The sequence below is a fragment of the Hemiscyllium ocellatum genome, chromosome 9, assembly GCF_020745735.1.
Source record: "Hemiscyllium ocellatum isolate sHemOce1 chromosome 9, sHemOce1.pat.X.cur, whole genome shotgun sequence".
NCBI lineage: Eukaryota > Metazoa > Chordata > Chondrichthyes > Orectolobiformes > Hemiscylliidae > Hemiscyllium > Hemiscyllium ocellatum.
This window is the reverse complement of record NC_083409.1, coordinates 39089708-39110678: the sequence shown is the minus strand read 5'-3', so window position 1 is coordinate 39110678 and position 20971 is coordinate 39089708. Positions and strand designations below refer to the sequence as shown.

General features: G+C 41.6%; 1 protein-coding gene across 2 annotated transcripts in view; it reads left to right on the top strand.

The window, feature by feature from the left end:
• ddr2a (discoidin domain receptor tyrosine kinase 2a) overlaps positions 1-20971 on the top strand; it is a 166526-nt gene that overhangs the window by 1000 nt on the left and 144555 nt on the right. The window contains exon 1 of one of the 2 annotated variants that reach the window (XM_060830160.1): positions 7999-8184. The exons of the other annotated variant lie outside the window; for it this stretch is intronic. The gene's annotated coding sequence lies outside the window, so the exon portion shown is untranslated. Of the gene's footprint in view, positions 1-7998; positions 8185-20971 lie in introns of those variants that run through there. 2 annotated transcript variants of the gene reach the window in all.

The following is a 20971-nucleotide window of genomic DNA, read 5'->3' as shown; positions in this document are numbered from 1 at the left end:
ACATGAGCGTTCCTTATGCAGCCCCTTGTTCCTTCTTGCGTCAGAAAGGGAAAAAAAATAACCATCTATGATTAGGTCACTGGAGTCTACAGGTGGCTGTATACAAGTTGAGTGGGTGAGCAAAAATTTAGCAGAGGAAATATCATGTGGGAAAATGTGAGATTATGTACTTTGGCAGGAAGAAGAGCTGAATATTAAATGGAGAAGCACTGCAGGAAGCTGCAGCATTGGAGGGATTTGGGCTCCTCATGCATGAATCACAAAAAGTTAGCATCCAAGTTGAGCAGGTAATAGAAAAGGCAAAGGGACTGTTGGTGTTTATTTCAAAGGGAATTGGATATACAACTAGGGAGGTTTCGTTAAAACTCTACAAACATTAGTCAGTCTACCGTCACGGTATTTGTGAATAATTTTGGTGCACTTATCTAAGGAAAGATATGACTAGAGAAATTGAGGTTTTGGTTAAGAATAAAGAGGAAGCATATGTCAGGTCTAGACAGCAGAGATCAAGTGAGTCCTTAGAAGAGTGTAAAGGCACTGGAAGTATAATTAAGAGGGAAATCAGAAGGGCATAAAGGAGACATGAGATAGCTTTAGCAAATAGGGTTAAAGGATTCTACAAATATATTAAGGACAAAGGGTAACTAGGGAGAGAATAGGGCCCCTTAAAGATCAGCAAGGCCACCTATGTGTGGAACTGTAGGAGATGGGGAGATACTAAATGAGTATTTTGCAATGGTGTTTACAATGGAGAAAGATATGGAAGATAGAGAACACGGGGAAATAAATAGCAAATTGAAAAATATCCATATTATGAAGGAGGTGGTCTTAAAATGCATAAAGGTGGATGAATCCACAAGATCTAATCAGGTGTAGCCTAGAATTCTGTGGGAATTACAAAAGTGACAGCTGGCCCCCTTGCTGAGATATTCATATTATCGAAAGCCACAGATGAAGTTAATGGAAGACTGGAGGTTGGCTAACCGGATGCCATTAAAGAAACGTGGTAAAGAAAAGCCAGGGTACTACAGCCTGGCGTCGGTGGTGGGTTGGTTGTTGGAGGGAATCCTGAACAACAGGATTTGTATGTATTTGGAAAGACAATGATTGGTTAGGGATAGTCAACATGGCTCTGTGCATCGGAAGTTGTGTCTCAAGAACATGATTGAGTTTTTTGAGGTAACAAAGAGGAATGATGAGGGCAGAGCAGCAGACGCGATTTAAATGGACTTCAGTAAGGCGTTCGACAAGGTTCCCCATGAGACACTGGTTAGCAAGGTTAGATCACACGGAATAGAGGGAGAACTAACTACTTGGACACAAAACTGGCTTGAAGGTAGAAGACAGAGGGTGTTGGCAGATGACACAGTAAGAACTGCAGATGCTGGAAGCCAGAGTCAATAGATGTGACGCTGGAAAAGCACAGCAGGTCAGACAGCATCCTAGGGGCAGGAAAGTCAACATTTTGGGCCGAAACTCTTCCTGCTTCTCAAATGCTGTCTGATCTGCTGTGCTTTCTCTTGAATTACATTTCCTTAGGTAAGTGAACCAAAACTGTTCGCAGTATTCCAGCTGTGGACTGACTTGTGCCTTGTATAGTTGCAGCAAAACTTCCCTATTTTTATATTTCATTCTCTTTGAAATGAAAGCCAACAGTCCATTTGCCTTCTCTGTTACCTGCTCAACTTGGATGCTAACTTTTTGTGATTCATGAATGAGGAACCCCAAATCCCTCCAATGCTGCAGCTTCCTGCAGTGTTTCTCCATTTAGTATTCAGCTCTCCTTCCTGCCAAAGTACATAATCTCACATTTTCCCACATAAAATTCCATCTGCTAAATCTTTGCCTGCCCACTTAACCTGTATACAGCCACCTGTAGATTCCAGTTACCTAATCACAATTATGTATTTATCTTAAAATTCACTTTATTTCTACCACAAGAAGGACCAAGAGGTTGCATAAGGAACACTCAGGTCTTCTCTAGAAATAATCACCTTCCCACATACAAGACCATACCAAAAGTTCTCTCCACGTGCTGGCCAATATTCCTTCAGTGTAGACCATCGAACTGCTGCTAATTGCCATTATACAGTCATTCCTTTGTATCCACAAGGATTCCAATCCTGAGAACACCTGGAAATAATGAAATTTGTAAGTGTGGAATTTGTTAAAAATCACAGATAAGATTTTTGGCAGTGAATTTTAATTGTCTTGTTTGGTGCTCATAGGCAAATGCGTGATTTTGTGATTACAGATTTATTGTACTTCTGCTCACTGGAAGTTAGCAACGGAGTAAATATTTGAAGTTGAGGCCTGGGAAATTAAATTGACTAGATTTTGTGGTGGAGGGTTGCTTTTCAGACTGAAGGCCTGTGACCAGCAGTGTGTCACAAGGATCACTGCTGGGTCCATTGATTGTCATCATTTATTTAAATGGTTTGGATGTGAACACAGAAGGTATGGTTAGTAAATTGGCACCAACATTGGAGGTGTAATGGATAGCAAAGAAGGTTACCTCAGAGTACAATGGTATCTTGATCAGAAGGGCCAAAAAGCTGAGAAGTGGCAGATGGAGTTTAATTTAGATAATTGTAAGGTGCTACATTTTGGAAAGGTAAATCAGAGCAGGACAGATACACTTAATGGTACGATCTTGGGGAGTGTTGGTGAACAAAGAGACCTTGGAGTACAGGTTCATAGTTCCTTGAAAGTGGAGTCACAGGTAAATAGGATAGTGAAGTAGGCATTTGGTATGCTTTCCTTTATTGGTAGAGCATTGTGTGTAGGATTTCAGAGTCATGTTGTGGTTGTACTGGACATTGGTTAGTCTATTTTTGGAGTATGGTCCGCAGTTCTGGTCTTCCTCCTATTGAAGGATGTTGTGAAACTTCAAGTGATTCAAAAAAGATTTACATGAATGTTGCCAGGGTTGGAGGTTTGAGCTATCGGGAAAGGCTGAATAGGCTGGGGCTGTTTTCCCTGGAGCGTCAGAGGCTGAGGAGTGGCCTTAGAGAGATTTATAAAATCATGAGGGGCATGGATAGGATAAATAGCCAAGGTCTTTTCCCTGGGGTGTGGAAGTCCAAAACTAGAGGCCTTATGTTTGAGGTTAGAGGGGAAACATTTAAAAGGGCCTAAGGGGCAACCTTTTCACATAGAGTGTGGTGTGTGTATGGAATGAGTTACCAGAGGAAGTCGTGGAGGCTGGTACAGTTACAACACTTAAGAGGAATCTGGATGGGTATATGAATAGGAAGGTTTGAGAGGGATATGGGCCAAATGCTAGCAGGTGGGACTAGATTAGGTTAGGATATCTGGTAGACATGCATGAGTTAGACCGAAGAGTCTGTTTCTGTGCTGTACACCTCTATGACTCTACTTTTGGACATTGGTACAGTTTAGAGAAGGTTCACTTGGCTGATCCTGGGTATGGAGGGATTTTGTTATTAAGAGAAGTTGAGTACATTGGACTTGTACTATTTGGAGTTTAGGATAATGAGAGGAGATCTCATTGAAACAGAAGATTATTAGATGGCTTGACAAGGTAGATGCAAAGATATTGCTTTTCTTTGTGGGAGAATCTAGGAACGAAAAGAGTGTAATCACACAGTAAGAAAGAGGTCGCCCATTTAAACAGATGAAGACAATGCTGTTTTTCTCTCTCAGAGGATAGTGAATCTGTGAAATCTTTACTACAGAGGCTTGTTGAGGTTAGGTCATTAAATATATTGAAGGCTAAGATGGACAGATTTTTAACTCTTAAGGGAATCAAGCATTATGAGGACAAAAAATGAGGTCTGCAGATGCTGGAGATCAGAGCTGAAAATGTGTTGCTGGTTAAAGCACAGCAGGTTAGGCAGCATCCAAGGAATAGGAAATTCGACATTTCAGGCATAAGCCCTTCATCAGGAATGAGGAGAGTGTGCCAAGCAGGCTAAGATAAAAGGTAGGGAGGAGGGACTTGGGGGAGGGGTGATGGAGATGTGATAGGTGGAAGGAGGTCAAGGTGAGGGTGATAGGCCGGAGTGGGGTAGGGGCGGAGAGGTCAGGAAGAAGATTGCAGGTTAGGAGGTCGGTGCTGAGTTGAGGGAACCGACTGAGACAAGGTGGGGGGAGGGGAAATGAGAAAACTGGAGAAATCTGAGTTCATTCCTTGTGGTTGGAGGGTTCCCAGGCGGAAGATGAGGCGCTCCTCCTCCAGCCGTCGTGTTGTTATGTTCTGCCGGTGGAGGAGTCCAAGGACCTGCATGTCCTCGGTGGAGTGGGAGGGAGAGTTAAAGCGTTGAGCCACGGGGTGGTTAGGTTGGTTGGTCCGGGCATCCCAGAGGTGTTCTCTGAAGCGTTCCGCAAGTAAGCGGCCCGTCTCCCCAATATAGAGGAGGCCACATCGGGTGCAGCGGATGCAATAGATGATGTGTGTGGAGGTACAGGTGAACTTGTGGCGGATATGGAAGGATCCCTTGGGGAACTTGTGGTGGATATGGAAGGATCCCTTGGGGATCCCCTTCCTAGACCTTTCCATTTCTATCTCGGGTGACCGACTCAACACAGACATCTAATATAAACTGACTGACTCCCACAGCTACCTGGACTACACCTCCTCCCACCCTGCCCCTATAAAAACTCCATCCCATATTCCCAATTCCTTCGTCTCTGCCGCATCTGCTCCCAGGAGGACCAGTTCCAACACCGCACAGCCCAGATGGCCTCCTTCTTCAAGGACCGCAGACGTGATCGACGATGCCCTCCACCGCATCTCCTCCACTTCTCGCTCCTCCGCCCTTGAGCCCCGCTCCTCCAACCGCCACCAAGACAGAACCCCACTGGTTCTCACCTACCACCTAACCAACCTCCGTAAACTACATATCATCCGCCGTCATTTCCGCCACCTCCAAACGGACCCCACCACCAGGGATATATTTCCCTCCCCTCCACTATCAGCGTTCCGCAAAGACCACTCCCTTCGTGACTCCCTCGTCAGGTCCACACCCCCCCACCAACCCAACCTCCACTCCCGGCACCTTCCCCTGCAACCGTAGGAAATGTAAAACTTGCGCCCACACCTCCTCCCTCACTTCCCTCCAAGGCCCCAAGGGATCCTTCCATATCCGCCACAAGTTCACCTGTACCTCCACACACATCATCTATTGTATCCGCTGCACCCGATGTGGCCTCCTCTATATTGGGGAGACGGACCGCTTACTTGCAGAACGCTTCAGAGAACACCTCTGGGACGCCCGGACCAACCAATCCAACCACCCCGTGGCTCAACACTTTAACTCTCCCTCTCACTCCACCGAGGACATGCAGGTCCTTGGACTCCTCCACCGGCAGAACATAACAACACGATGGCTGGAGGAGGAGCGCCTCATCTTCCACCTGGGAACCCTCCAACCACAAGGAATGAACTCAGATTTCTCCAGTTTTCTCATTTCCCCTCCCCCCACCTTGTCTCAGTCGGTTCCCTCAACTCAGCACCGCCCTCCTAACCTGCAATCTTCTTCCTGACCTCTCCGCCCCCACCCCACTCCGGCCTATCACCCTCACCTTGACCTCCTTCTCCATCTCCATCACATCTCCATCGCCCCTCCCCCAAGTCCCTCCTCCCTACCTTTTATCTTAGCCTGCTTGGCACACTCTCCTCATTCCTGATGAAGGGCTTATGTCCGAAACGTCGAATTTCCTATTCCTTGGATGCTGCCTAACATTATGAGGACAAGGCAGGAAAGTGACTTTGGGGATTATCAGATCAGCAATGAACTCAAATGGCAGGACAGACTTAATAGGTGAGATGTCAAAGAGTGTGGTACTGGAAAAGCACAGCCAGTCAGGCACAATTCAAGGAGAAAGAGAATCAATGGTTTGAGCCTAAGCTCTTCATCAGGAATGAGCAGATGTCCCAATGGAGTTGAGCTATAAATGGGAAATTGGGGGGGTGGGGGGTGGTTGGTAGCTGAGAATGCAATAGGTAGATGAAGTTAGGGGTGAAGGTGATAGGTCAGAGAGGAGGATGGGGTGGATAGATGGCAAGGAAGATGGACAGGTAGGACAGATCAAGAGAGCGGTGCCAAGTTGTAAGGTTGGATCTTGGATAAGATTGGGGAGGGGAATTGAGGAATCTCGTAAAATCCACATCGATCCCATGTGGTTGGAGGGTCCCAAGGCACAAGATGAAGTGTTGGGTGATTACGGTTTGGCAATGGATGCTGCCCAGGATCTGCATGTCCTTGGTGGAGTGCGAGGAGGAGTTAAAGTGTTCGGCCACAGGATGGTGGAGTTGTTTTGTGCGTGTCCCGGAGATATTCTCTGAAATGTTCCACAAGTCGGCACCCTGTCGCCCCCAATGTAGAGGAGACCACATCGAGAGCAACAGATACAGTAGATGACATGTGTGGAAGTGAAGTTGAATCTCTGATGGATGTGGAAGGCTCCTTTGGGACCTTGGATGGAGGTGAGGGGGGAGGTGTGGGCATAGGTTTTGCAATTCCTGCGGTGTCAGGGGAAGGTGCCCGGAGGGGAGTGTGGGTTGGTGGGGGAGTGTGGACCTAACAAGGGAGTCGCAGAGGGAGTGGTCTTTACAGAAAGTGGATAGAGATAGGGAGGGAAATAGATTCCTGGTGGTGGGGTCTGTTTGTAGGTGGCAGAAATGGCAGAGGATAATGTGTTGTATCCAGAGATTGATGGGGTGGAAGGTGAAGACCAGGAGAGTTCTGCCCCAACCCCCTCCCATTTATCTCTCAGGCCCCTTGGGACACCCCCTTATTCCTGATGAAGAGCTTATACTTGAAATGTTGACTCTCCTACTCCTCAGATGCTGCCTGACCAGCTGTGCTTTTGCAGGACCACACTCTTCCATTCTAATCTCCAGCATCTGCAGTCCTCACTTTTCCCCTTGATGGACCAGATGGCTTACTTTGGCTCTTATATCTTAGAATCATAAAATCATTGAATCCCTACAGTGTGGAAACAGGCAATTTGGCACAAATCTAGACCAACACTCCAAACAGTAACCCACCTAGACCTATTCCCCAACCCAATACTCTACTTTTACTCCCGATTAATGCACCTAACCTACACATCCCTGAACACTATAGGCAATTTAGTATGGCCAATTCATTTAACCTGCACACCTAAGACCCACATCTTATGGTCTTGTTGTGAAAGCCACAACAACTTAACTCAGTCCATAACTCACAACAGCATCTAGAACTGATGGAGTCTTCAGTTCCTGACCCGAACATCGAATTAAAAAGCCTGCTGGTTTCAGACAGATGGCCTTGCCTCTATTCAAATTAAAACAAAAGACAATAGCACCACGTTAGGTTGTAGGTAAACTTCCTGAATAAATTTAACTGCCCCCTCATCCACCCATTTGCTCAGTTTCCTCGATCTGCTGGAGTTAAAAGAACATCTATGGTTTCTGTTACAATCTGTTCTCCCAGAAACTTCAATGTAAAATTGTTCAGTTTTAAGGACAGCATTATATGTGAAATAATTCATGATCCTTCAATATTACAACTATCTACACAACAGATTAGGGAAAAATATGCACTTCAGTTCGACAAACAGAGTTTTGTTTCCAAAATACAAGATCACATGAGAATTGAAGTACGGTGTGTTAATTTAAACCACATTGTATTTGCTTTCAGCAGATGTATTCTAGGAGTGGGAGAAGGTCAATTTTATTTTGCATTAATACCAATACCCATACAATTGAAACTTGGAAGCACAACGCTGAGATCATAGTTTCAATTCCTTTCCCATTTGCTGTCATTGTTTTTTCAAAATTTGATTTGGAAAGTTATAGCCATTTAATAGAAAGAAGGCCTCCTGCATGTGTGAACTGACAGTGCTTTTTCATACACTGCATGTTATCAGTAATGGCTAGAATCCCTCAGGCCAAGAAAAATGGGTTTAAATTGCTGTGATTGGTTATAATCAGCACCTCTAATTGAAACAGCCTGTCTTACTGGGGAATTCTGGGATCTCTGGCAGGCTCCCAAGAATGTCCAGAATGTTAGCTTTTTTCTGCACATCTTACATCAGCTTAGTTCATGTGACAGAGAAAGTACGGAATTCTAAGAAACTTCAGACCAAAGACAGATCAGTGTAGTACATTCAGATAGACAATCAAACAAGATATTCTGGACACCCATGTTGAGGAGAGCGGTCTTTGTCTGAAAGGTAAGCTCTCTTTTTAAATCCTTTGTGACAGCTCTGTACTGGATGTCTAATCTTTTTGTCTAAACCGGGAATATCTGACTACATTTTAACAGAAGTGAAGATAAATCATGGCTAATTAAAACCCAACAAGACGAAGAGCAAACACATCTTTTGTAGCTCTCCTTTCAAGAATACATTAGTACTGGAAACTGTGGAAAAAAAAATAAAAAAGTTTTGTGGTCAAACTACAACATTTTTTTTGCTGTCTGCATGGCAGGCATAACCAGATGATCATCGAGAGCACCAGAGCTCCAGTGCTTGATGTGTGTCCAGATGCAGGTTTCACCGATTCTTAACTTTCAAGCATCATGAAGCTTTAGAATTATTGTCCACCACCAGATTATGGACATTGTATGTGCAACCCTCTCAGAGCATTGTTTGCATTTAGAATACTCTGCCTTAAAAAAAGTGGATGCAGAATCTATTTTTTTTAAGAACGGCAGCGATATATAGATTCTCGGATTACCACAGGGATGAAAGTTTATCAAAGGTATGCAGGAATGTAGAGTTGTGATTAAAATCAAATCAGCCGTGATCTTATTGAATGGTGGAGCAGGCTTGAAGGGCCAAGAGCCCTACTCTTGTTTCTTATTTGTATATTCATAACTTTTCCTAATCTATGTCTACTTTTTCTCCAATTGTATTATTGTGTTTACATGAATTGGCTGTATTTTCCTTATGCTTTATTAATACAGCTGTTTAATAAGGATACATAGACTCTGCATAATAGTGTTTCTGCTTCTGTAGAACTAGTTTTACAAGATTTATTTTAATTTCCAAGCACATTGTTGCTGAGTGTCTTTGTAACTTTGGACTGAAAATCTGTATTTGCAGGTCCAGAATTGTTCCAAAGCATAAATCCCCACAATGGTTGGAGTTGGCTCGTGAGGGTCTAGAAAACAACTCAAGCATATGACTTATTTTTCTGGTTAATGACCCCACAGATTCAGGCTGGGATTAGTGTTATATTAGTGTCAAATTAATGCCTTAATTTTTCAACAAATATGGAAGTCAAATGATTTTACCCTTTATCCAAGTCCAAAGTATCTGCATTACTAATCATAGAATCTTTACCTAACAACAAAAGGCCATTCAACCCATAATGTCTGTGTTTGCTTTCATAAGGGATAATTTAAGCACTGCCCCACCTCTGTCCTCTTCCCATATTTCTCGTCTTCAGATATTCAGATAACATTTATTTCCCAGGAGGCTATTCAGCCCCATTGTGTGCACCTACTGAAAAAATGAACACCCCAGCCTAATCCAATTTTTGAGCACTTGGACCCGATCCATAGAGATAATAACACTTGGGACATATACCCAGATACCTTTTAAATGAGTGGAAGGTTTCTGCTTCCACTATCCTTTCAGCCAATTAATAAGACTCCAATCATCAAAGAAAATAATTTTCTTCATTTACTCTGATCTTTTTACCAGTCACTTTTTAGATCTATCCTTCCAGCCATTGAGAACGCTGCTAAGGAATATAGCTTTTTCCATTCTTTTCTGACTCCTTTCAACTTTGTAATAATCAAACGTTTCCTCAGCTTCTTCTGTTTACTCCGATTAAAACAATACTGGAAATACACAACCAATCAGGAAGTGTCTGTGGAAGACAGAACAACTACCTTCTTAGGTTAAAAAATTATCAGTTTTGATTACAGTTTTTAGCTTTTCTATTATCTGCGGTCATGATGCATGAAGTGCAGTGAACTAAATTGGTGTATGAAAGGAAAAAGAAATGATCAAAGCAAGGGAAAAAGTCACTCTAAAGTAGCCAGGAATATGAAGCATATTAAACAAGATTTAGTAAAGACTCAAGGAGGAGAGTAGCTAAAGTAATCTGTGATCCCTTCAGGTAGAGAGAGGACAAATTATCGTGGAGAATGGGGAGATGACAGAATTTTTTTTAAATTTGTCTTCACAGGCAAAGACAAGTTAAATGCTAGAAAAATCAGGGACAAATGAGTGAAGAACTTAAGGTAGTGAGTTAAGTAATTTCAGTAGAATTAGAAAAGCTTAAAGCAATAAAAGCCAATAAAATCCTGGGCCCAATAGTCTATATTATAAGATTCTAAAAAGAGAACAATAGATACAGGGAAATCACAGATTTACAATTTTCCTTCCTAGGGCCTAGCCACTGCCTGTTTAGTTTGTAGTTAAGCAGGCCTTCCCTGGTAGAAACAGCACAAGCCTGTCACCAGCTCAACATAGAGTCAGAAAGATAAACAGACCCTTCGGTCCAACTCGTCCATGCCGACCAGATATCCTAACCTAATCTAGTCCCACTTGCCAGAACCTGGCCCATATCCCTCCAAACCCTTCCTATGCATACACCCATCCAGATGCCTTTTAAATACTGTAATTGTACCAGCCTTCACCACTTCCTCTGACAGCTCCATACACACACCACCCTCTGTGTGAATAATTTGTCCCTTACATCCCTTGTATATCTTTCCCCCCTCACCCTAATCAAATGCCCTCTCGTTCTGGACTCCCCCACCCCAAGGAAAATACCTTGTCTACTTATCCTATCCATGACCTTCACGATTTAATAAACCTCAGTGCCTCAAGACAATCTGGCCATAAACATTCTTTCTCTCCACACATGCTGCCAGGCATGCAGAGCTATTTCAAGAAATTTTTGTTTACGTTTCAGATTTCCAGCATGTGTAGTATTTTATCTCAGTTACAGAACCTCAATGGGCAGTAGAATGGGAAGTGGCCTTAAACCTTCCCATTCAGGTGGTCACTCTGCCCAATTAATTATCCTTCTCATCTCTGAGTTCATCACCTTGCAGAAGATTCTTCCCAACATTTTCATCGTGGTCATTGAGTTGAAATGTTTAATTCTGTTTCTCTATCCATGAACGCTACCTGACTTGTTCAATCTTTCCAGCTTTTGTTATTATTATTTAGCAAGGAGTATCATCTTGCCTACTCCTTAGCGCAAAATAGCAATCTATTCATTCTCTTGTCATGCACTGCTATGAATATTGGGTTTAAATGTTTTCTAATCAACTCATTTAGAGACATTACTACACACTTTGAGGAGTAGTACTTGTAGCTGGAACTCCTAACCCAGAGGAAGGGATGTTACCAATGCCATAGGTGCCCTTGATAAGTATTGCAGTAAAAATATACTCCACCTTCAATTTTTTTTCCAAAGGGGAAATTAATTGATTACATAATGAACCATTGAAATGTTTATATGGCAATAAACTGTAGTACTTTATCCAATAGTTACTCTCATCCCTTGTCAATCCCAGAGGCAAGGAATGATAAAGGACAATTTTATTCTACTCTGCCACTCAGGTAGCTGAGGAGATCAGATGCAATGATGATTGTGGATTAGTGGAGAGTCATATTATGTCATGGAGGTCTACAGCACAGAAAAAACGGCCTTCCAGACCATCAAGTCAGTGCCAGTCAAAACAAGCACCTAACTATTTAAATAGTATTGGTTGGTATGTAAAACTGGGATCCCACAGCCTTCATGCACAGTGATTTAAGTTAGAAGTACCTCATACCGAGTCAGTGACAAGGGAGCAGAATGCATTATGCATGTTTCCCTTCATCACTTGCAATTTTGAAATGGAGAATGTTGTTATCATTCATTGGCTTGATGTTAAACACAGTCTGCCAAGACTGAGTTCAAAGTAAAATAATATGTTTTGAGATTAGCAGTGCTGCAATGAAAGCAAAAACCAGGCTGGATGGAATCAAACAGGAGCTTCAGGAAAGATAAGCTGATAAAAAATATACTAATGGGAACAATGTCCATAGAGTAGGCCACATTGGGCTGAAAAATATGCAACTTGTCCACATTGTAAATAGCAACTATAATAATCTCTTTCCAAACTTTACCTGAGCTGTTACTAATTGTTCCCCTGGAAGAGGCCTACTGTCAGAACAGTTACCTTTCACAATTTTATAGTTTAAATGTGAGAATGTTATTCACTTGAAGATTTAAACCTGAACTTGCCTCTTGTTCATCAATTGCTCAAATAGTTATTTAGCTCTTACTGCATTTGGAAATTCATTCCAGATGTGTTCATTTTGAATTAGTATCGTGATTTGTGAAAAAAGAATTTCAAACTTTCAAATCAAATTATATGGATTAATCTTCACATGAAATCTATTTTTATCACTATTAGGTTTATAATTTCTGTCACTTTCATGACTGTTTGGACAGGATGCTTTTAGTTTACCTTTGTTTTTTAAATGCCATGGTCCAAAGCTATCAATCACAGCAATCAATTAGATTACCACAACTGCTGTACTGGAACAACTGGGATTTCCTGTTCCAGATATGAAGTGATTGTTCTGAGAACTGGCAATGTTTTTCTTGTTAAACCATATAGACAGAGCAACTAGAACAGGAAGTGCTGGTAGGTCCAAAAGTGATTAAATAATCTGATCAGTTTGCATTAACTGTGCTTGATATCATAATAGAAAACAAAGTTGAAAGCATGGTCTGATATTCCATTCAGGCCAATCACATGAATTGGACAGCACTGCCAGCTTGACTTGTTGGCAGCACTTTTGTCACTAAGTTTAAAAAATTGTCAGACTGCCATCTTTGGCTATGCTGTTGGAGATGCTGTGTTGAGACATTAAGCTATTCCAGGTCCAACCTTACAATTCAGCACTGCCCTCATGACCTGTCCTCCCTGCCCATCCTCCTTCCCACCTATCCTCTCCACCCTCCTCTCCAACTATCACCATTACCCTCACCATCTACCTAATTGCACTCTCAGTGACCTCCCTCCCAACCCCACACCCCTCCCATTTATCTCTCCCCTGCCTCAGCTGACAAGTCTCATTCCTGATTAAGGGCTTTTGCCCGAAACGCCGATTCTCCTGCTCCTCGGATGCTGCCTGACCTTTTCCAGCACCTGACTGTCGACTCTGATCTCCAGCAGCTGCTGTCCTCACTTTCTCCACATTAAGCTATCTGCCTTGTCTGGATGTAAAAGATTTGGTACCACTATTCAGAGAAAATGGGATCTCTCCCATAGAGCCAGCCAGTGTTTATCCTGCATACAACATCTAAAAAACAATCTTGCCAGTTATTTAATTACTGTTTGAGGTTTTGCTGTTTACAATTGGTAGCCATGTTGCCATCATTACAACAGTGACCTTGCTTCTAAAATACTGTTTTGGCTGTGAAGCGCTTTGAGATATTGTGGAGGAAATGATAGTTATTGGTTTTTAAATCTCACACCTAGTTAGCTTAAGTCAGCGTCAATTTTTTCCTGATTACTCTCCTGGGAAAGACATTGAGATATTTTAGTTTTGTAAAGGTACCTTATAAATACTAGTTTTGAAGCAGCAATATTCAATCAAGTTAATTTTGTTTTACCAGTGTAGGAATCTTATTTTCTGTCTCACTTGAAAACAGGCTGAAGTGATCTGAGCATAGCAACTTAAGAGTTTTATTTCCTCTTTCCCTTGTATGGAAAGATGCCCACTCCCCACCAAGATGTTCCCCACACTCTCCCATTGATTGGAAACTCAGCAGAATGAGGGATCAGTCTTTGGAACACCACATTAGGCAGTATAAAGCTAAAGTTCTCAATAACATTATAACTAAAAATTAATTTGTAGTTCTGAACATGTTATATTTTGAAGTTATTCTGAAACATTTTAAAGCTTGTTAAGAGACATCATTTCAGTGATTAGCCCAATTCAATTTGAACCACGACTGCCAACATAATTTCATTGCTATGAATTAAAACAGATAACCATTTAATTCATCCTACGAGCATAGTATTTTTTTACTTTATGTATAAAATGGTCAATTCCCAGTTAGAAAGAAACAACTTACATTTATAGAGCAGAGTACTAAAATTAGATCCTTCCAATATACTTCATAGTAAATAAAGTAACATTTGGTCTGCTGCAACTACTATTCAAGTAAAAACAGAATCCAATATGTACAACAAGATCCTGCAACTAGCAAAAGTCAAAGCTTGATATATGTACAAAGGTGATCCAGCCATTCAGCCAGAAAATAGAAGGTAAGAGCATACACTATTATGTAATTTGTAGATTTAAGCAAACAATGGATAATTGTTTTGTTAACAGAGGTTAGAGACATCGAGATGTACAGCATGGAAACAGAGCCTTTGGTCCAACCCGTCAATGCCGACCAGATATCCCAACCCAATCTAGTCCCACCTGCCAGCACCCGGCCCATATCCCTCCAAACCCTTCCTATTCATATACACATTCAAATGCCTCTTAAATGTTGCAGTTGTACCAGCCTCCACCACATCCTCTGGCAGCTCATTCTATACACGAACCACCCTCTGCGTGAAAAAGTTGCCCCTTGGGTCTCTTATATCTTTCCCCTCTCACCCTAAACCTATGCCCTCTAGTTTTGGGCTCCCCAACCCCAGGGAAAAGACTTTGTCTATTCATCCTATCCATGCCCCTCATAATTTTCTAAACCTCTATAAGGTCACCCCTCAGCCTCTGACGCTCCATGGAAAACAGCCCCAGTCTGTTCAGCCTCTCCCTGTAGCTCAGGTCCTCCAACCCTAGCAACATCCTTGTAAATTTTTTCTGAACCCGTTCAAGTTTCACAACATCTTTCCGATAGAAGGGAGACCAGAACTGTGCCCACACAATATTCCAACAGTGGCCTAACCAATGCCCTGTACAGCCGCAACATGACCTCCCAACTCCTGTACGCAATACTCTGACCAATAAAGGAAAGCATACCAAATACCTTCTTCACTATCCTATCCACCTGCGACTCCACTTTCAAGGAGCTGTGAACCTGTACTCCAAGGTCTCTTTGTTCAACAACACTCCCTAGGACCTTACCATTAAACGTATAAGTCCTGCTAAGATATGCTTTCCCGAAATGCAGCACCTTGCATTTATCTGAATTAAACTCCATCTGCCACTTCTCAGCCCATTGACCCATCAGGTCCAGATCCTGTTGTAATCTGAGGTAACCCTCTTCGCTGTCCACTACACCTCCAATTTTGGTGTCAAATGCAAACTTACTAACTGTACCTCTTATGCTTATGGTGAACAATTTGCTTACTTACAGCATAACTTTAGCAACAAAATAATGTTCTCCAGTTAATTGCTTCCTATTCACTGTTTCACTATAAATTCTGAAATTGACAAATAAAACCAAACCATTAGGTACTTACAATATCGCAGCAGCAAATGATATGGTAGTGTTACCTGACGAGCAATCTGGAGAGTTAGGAGATAGCGATCTGTGTCCAAATCCAACCTGGAAGACTGGGAATTTAAATTCAATCTAATCTGGAGATCTAAAAAAAAATCTGCTATCAGTAATGGTGACCAAGAATCTAGTGAGTTGCTGTAAAAAGCCAACTAGTTGAATCAGTAATTTAGGGACATTGTGAAGAGGATATAGGAGATTTAAAAAAAGACAAGGTATAGAGATATCAATAAAGTGAATGTGCAAAGATGAGACAAATGGAGCATTGAGGGGAAAACGTGAAATAATCTGTTTTGGCAGCAAGTATGAAAAGGAAGCATATTGACTAAAATAGTGAAGGCCAAAATACCATTGAGATGCAGAGGGATCTGGGTGACCTTATGAATGAATCCAGAAAAAGTTAGCATGCAGATAAAGCAAGTGATATGGAAAACTAGTAGAATGTTATAATTTATCACAAAGGGAAATGATTACAAAAGTAGGGAGATTATATTTGTGAACACTGGTGAGACCCCATCAAAAGTACTGTGTAAACTACTGGTCACCATATTTAAGAAAGGATGTAAATATGTTGAAGGCAGTTTGGAGGTTTACTAGCCTAGTAACTAGAATGGGCAGATTGTCTAATGAGGGAAGATCAGACAGGCTGGGCTTGTACCTGCCAGAGTTCAGTGTAATTGGCAATTTGATTGAAAAGGTATAAACTCCTGAGAAATCTTGACAGGGCAGTAATGAAGATGTTTCCTCGTAATTAAGTGGAAACATGGATTTGTGGTTACAATCAAATGAACCTAGTTCACCATTCAACAAGATCACAGCTCAAGGGCCTACTCCTGGATTTGCATGTAACTTTGTTGCCCTCACAAATCACAGAGGTGTGACTCTACACCTTCCAAGCTATGCAGCTGCATTGCAACTCCATTTTGGACATGATAGCTCTATGAAGTGGCTGCTCAACAAACTTAGAATCTGTGTACTTGTTACAGGTACAAAAACAAAACCCTTCCAGATCCTTAATAAGTGTTAGTCTCTGAAATGTCTTCTAAAAAGGCTTGGTAAACCAATTCTAGTTAATGACTAATTATAGCCACCTTGAGGCCAATCTGGGATAGGCATTGTTGGCCTCATCAGCAGTAAGACATTGGAAAAGAATTAGGCCGTTTGGCCTATCAAGTCTGCTTCACCATTCAGTCATGGCAGATAGGTTTATCAATTCCATTTTCCTGCCCTCTCTCTGAAACCCATGGTCCCCTTGACAATCTATCTTAAGTACATTCAAATGACTTGACCTCCAAAATCCTCTGCAGAGAGGAGTTCCACAGGTTAACCACCCTCTGACAGAAGAAATTCCTCTCCACCTCAGTTCAAAATAGTCATCCCTTCATTCTGAGGCTCGTCTCTCCTACTAATAGAAACATCTTCTCCATCTCCATTCTATCCAGGTATTCTGTAAGTTTCTATCAGATTCCCTCCTATGCCTCTTGTCTCCCTGTCATCTTTCTAAACTCCATCCTCTGTGCTGGACCCATGATTCTGGATTTCAATTTATCCTGTCTTTTTCAAAAACCTGACAAACCATGAACCAGAAAAGCACCTTCTCCCCTCTGTACCAAATTCACTAGAGCTACATCTCACTCTGGAAATGTTCTCTCTTTCTTGACTGTATGAAACTTACTGATCATGCACTTTCAAAACACTTCCTCTAAAAGAGAGCTCAGGTAATTGAGATGGCTCTGCTAATTAAGCTTCGCTAGCAGTTAACACCCATTAAAGTTCTATTCAGGCTTTAGGAGATAACTGTCTCTCAGTCAGCTACCTTTTTAACTTTTTAAAATTCAGTAGTCTATTTGATACTTTTAAAACAGAGAAAGAAAAGAATATCAGTTCTATTTCCATACAATCTCAGATTCCCTGCCCTTGTGAAGCTTACTGATATCCCTATCCTTTTAATGAACTTTTAAGAATCAACAGCTTCATTTCGAGTTAGGCAATGTTGTGGAACAGTCAGGATTTAAGGAATTTGTTTATTTGCAAAGACTTGGCTCATTCAAAACTAAAGCATGCAATTCATTTAAATTTACACAGGATTGAAGATGTCAAAATCCCAAAGTCCTGTCAAAATGTTGTTTTATTGTTCTGCATTCTTGGATGCCTCATGGGCTCAATTATGTTCGCAACTCATAGACTCTGACAAGATATGTCTGCCAATTTGAATGACAATGTAAAGACACACAATTATCAGCAATGCACAAAGTATTGCCTGTGTCATTGCAATGTAAAAACATAATATAAGAGACATAAAAATTCATCTCAGCTTCATTAATGTGACGCTCCAATCTTCCAACAGCTCATTTGATGAAATGGTATTGTTTAGTTTCCAATCTGTGGTTTTGAGAAGAAGCCAGAAAAAGAGAAAAATAAAATTGTTTCACTCAGTTGCTGGCATGTTTCCTATTGAACTAATTATTTGAAAATTTTATTTAGCATGTAAACTGTCCAGATCTCTTAAAAAACAAACTTTTCTACAGTTATGTTTAGTGTCCGATGAACTACTCATAATTTTGTTATTATGAATATCTTGTCAAAATTGTACTCTTGCTGCAGTGGGTAACTACATACACGATTTTGAAGCTTGCTTATACCATAATATTAAGATGTCCCTTTTCTCCTCCTTATTTTATTCTATTTGACTTGCTTTCATCGTTCCTCTATTCTTCCACTCAAAAAAATGGAGACTGTGCTTCTAATAATTTTCATCATCAATAAAGATGCAGTTGAGTTTTCTCTACTTATGCCTTTCTCACTATCCCTCGCATTTTCATATGTCAAAACTATGCTTCAACCAGCCAAATGAATTAAAAGTGCCCTGTATTTACCTATCATTCCTAACAAGACACTAATTATAAAATTTGCTGTCTGGAGATTGAGTGTGAACCTACATTCTAATAAGGTGTGGTATTGTGTCATACCAAGGGTTGATAACTTAGTGAAGTTTGTATTTACGTTTCTATATAAGGTAGCTCTTCAGATTTTAGATAAAATATTAGTGAGGAGTCAATGCTCTTTGACTGGATTCCTTACAGTGTGGAAACAGGCCTTTCAGCCCGACAAGTCCACATGACCCTCCGAAGAGTAACCCACCCAGACCCATTTCCCTCTAACTAATGCGCCTAGCTCTATTGTCAATTTAGCATGGCCAATTCACCTGACCTGCACATCTTTGGACTGTGGGAGGAAACCGGAGCACCCTGAGGAAACCCACACAGACATGGGAAGAATATGCAAACTTCACACAGACAATTGCCTGAGGCTGGAATCAAACCTGGGTCCCTGGTGCTCTGAGGCAGCAGTGTTAACCACTGAGCCACTGTGCCGCTCAAAACGTATTTTGAATACACCAACATTGATGATGATCTGGTCCATGGCGGTCTTTACTCCATTTGTTCCATGTTGCCTGTAACATAACTGTAATATCCACATTGGAACTGTACTGAACTTGTTTCATGATGGCCCACATTGTAACTGCCCCTGTGATTTTTTAAATGTGATCAGTTGCTGCAACATATGAACTCCTTGGCGAGCAGGAGTTAAAATGTTAACTTTTAATGTGCTATGCAAATATTTGATGAGCTGGTATGAAAGCATATGTTTTAATTATAATATAGACAATGTGCCATGATGCAAGGACCTTGTTTGTAAACATAAAATCTCCACATTTCTGAAATGGAATACTGCTGTACATTTGAATATCTTCACAATGAACTGAATCCGAAGTGCCTTTAGAAAGCAAGTTTATTTGGATATGAAATTTGATAACTCCCAAAAAGGACGTGGAGCATACAATGTGCAATTCAGCTGTGTCTAATGTTTCTGACATAGTCAGCATGGAAATGTGTTTGTTGTGCATTGACTGTAATGTGCACTCAACGTACTGTTGTGTGGCTGCATGCCTCAAAATACAATCATGAGTGGTTCACTTATGCTACTTAAATCTATTCTACTGTTCGTAAAAGGAAGATGTGTTTTGACTGTAGTAGATAGTGGAAGGTGTTCTAAAAATGATTCTTTGTTGGGAATGTCATGACAGTGCCATAGCGTGGCATAGGGTAACCTCAAAGGTCGTCAGTTGCTGCTATAGAACTATTGGGTGGAGGAGCTGGCGAGCAGGACATAGCTGCTGAGGTTGAGGAGACTCTCCTGACAAGCCTAGAGGAGATAACGGACCCAAGTTGATTAATTCCAGGAATCAAGACCCAAATGCCTGGACATAATGCTGCAAGACATTCATTTTTCCCACCTAAGTACTCCAGCCTCCCATCTGACCTATCGCCATCACCCCCTCCACCTACATCTACCTATTGCCTTCCCCCCCCCCCAGCCCCACCCCCCATCCTCCTATTTATCACTCAGCCCCCTTCCCCCCACTCGATGAAAGCATTATGCCTGAATTGCGACTCCACTGCTCCTCGGATGCTGCCTGACTTGTTGTCCTTTTCCAGCGCCACACCTTTCGACTCTGATCTCCAGCATCTGCAGTCTTCACTTTCTCTCTTTCATCCTCACTTGCTTGTTTATTTTCCCCATTATATGTATCTAAAGTATTCCCCTCAACCATTATCTGTCAAAGCAGATTCCATGTACTTTCCACTCTGAAAATTATTTGATTTCTGCATTCTCTCTTGGTGACTATCTTATATTGATGGCTTCTAGTCATACTCTTCCCCACAAGAGAAAACATTTCCTCTGCACATTCTCCCCCGTGTCTCCATGGGTTTCCACCAGGTGCTCCGGTTTCCTCCCACAATCCAAAAATGTGCAGGTTAGGTGAATTGGCCATGCTAAATTTCCCATAGTGTTCAGGGATGTGTAGGTTAGGTGCAATAGTCAGGGCGAAATATAGGGTTGGGGAACAGGTCTGGGTGGGTTACTATTCGGAGAGTCAGTATAGACTTGTTGGGCCAAATGGCCTATTTCCACACTGTAGGGATTCTATGATCACATACCAGTGAGCAAGGTCAGGGAACCCATCTTCAACTATTCGAATAAGAGCACCTCTAGCTTCAGACGCTGCTCAATGTTTACCAGATAAATATACATATGTTGAATTAGGCAGCAAAAGATTGAGATTTAAAAGGATTTGATTGCAAATCTTTAGTTTAGTACAAATACTCGCATCCACCTTTCCTTGTAAGGAAGAACCCAGCTCTTATGCTTTCCTTTTTAATGATCTGAATGAGCATGCTCAGTATGGACTTCTGAACGAAAATTGTTTGATGAATCCATTGGAGCTTTCTGAGGGGGTCATAACCAAAGGGAAGTCGATAGACATTGTGGATATTTTTAATCAACCTGTTCAGAGGTGTTATGACATACCTCTGAGCAGATAGGATTTAAACCTGGTCCTTCTAGCTCCGAGATAGGCATGTGATCAAATGCCAAAAGAATCCTGCTCTTTTTTTTGTAAAACAGACATGCCACATATTTAACAAATTACATACAATGAAGAATGTTTTAAAAAATATCTTTAATCTACTCGTT